We start from the raw sequence: 1008 nt of genomic DNA on the forward strand, positions 1-1008 counted from the left end.
ATAGATGATGAGGAGATAGGGACAGAATAATTGTTCCCATTATAGCTGCAAAAATTTGGATCAGCTTCTTAGTATGCATAATCTCTAATCTATTTCTTAGTTTCCTTATTAAGCTATTATTTTTACGAGTCTTCTAAAATTGCTTACAATATTTAAATGTTTAGATGCTTAAATATTTCAAATGTGTTTGAAAATTGCAATAGCTTTTATTGATATTTATCTTGCAGACGTAATATTCTAATGTGAAAACATTCTCTCCACTGTTATAAGATAAAAATAACTTTACATTGAGAATATTCACAATTATGGTTGCTAGGCACTAAAAATCTATTGACATTTTATCAAAAAACACTTTCATGGGGCCTTTTGCCTTTCTTTTGTCTTCAGTAAGTATTTTTCTTAGATAGAATTTATCAAGAAAATTGTCTTGGTAAATTTTGACTTTTTAAATTTTTTAATCAAATTTAAATTTCTTTATATTTTATTTTACTTTAACACAGAAAATGCTTTTTCTCATGCTGAAATGACAGATTCAGGAAAAGATCTACCTCACATGTCAAGACATTGCAAAGATATGTCACCAAATCTAAAATCTAGACCTCAGGTATCACTCAAGCTTTTGAAAAGACACGTCAATTCTTCTTTTGTTTTAGTAAAACTTAACCAAGATATCGACCTCCTTGTCAGTACTGACGGTCACTGCAACTTTCTAAGTGCTTCAAACGCCGACAAATTCTATTCACTTCCCATTTGATATGCTCAAGAACGTTTGAAGACGTGCAAAGAAGTTTCATGTAATTGTCCTGTTCTTAGCTGCATTTACAAAGGGATTGTTTAAAGACTTACACATTTCCTAAATTTGACATATATTAATAGCAGAGAAAGTACCTGATTTTGTGTGAATCTGATCTATTTCTTTTTTTTTTTTTGGTTTTTCGAGACAGGGTTTCTCTGTGGCTTTGGAGCCTGTCCTGGAACTAGCTCTTGTAGACCAGGCTGGCCTCGAAC

The sequence above is a fragment of the Microtus ochrogaster genome, chromosome 21 (genome assembly GCF_000317375.1).
Source record: "Microtus ochrogaster isolate Prairie Vole_2 chromosome 21, MicOch1.0, whole genome shotgun sequence".
NCBI lineage: Eukaryota > Metazoa > Chordata > Mammalia > Rodentia > Cricetidae > Microtus > Microtus ochrogaster.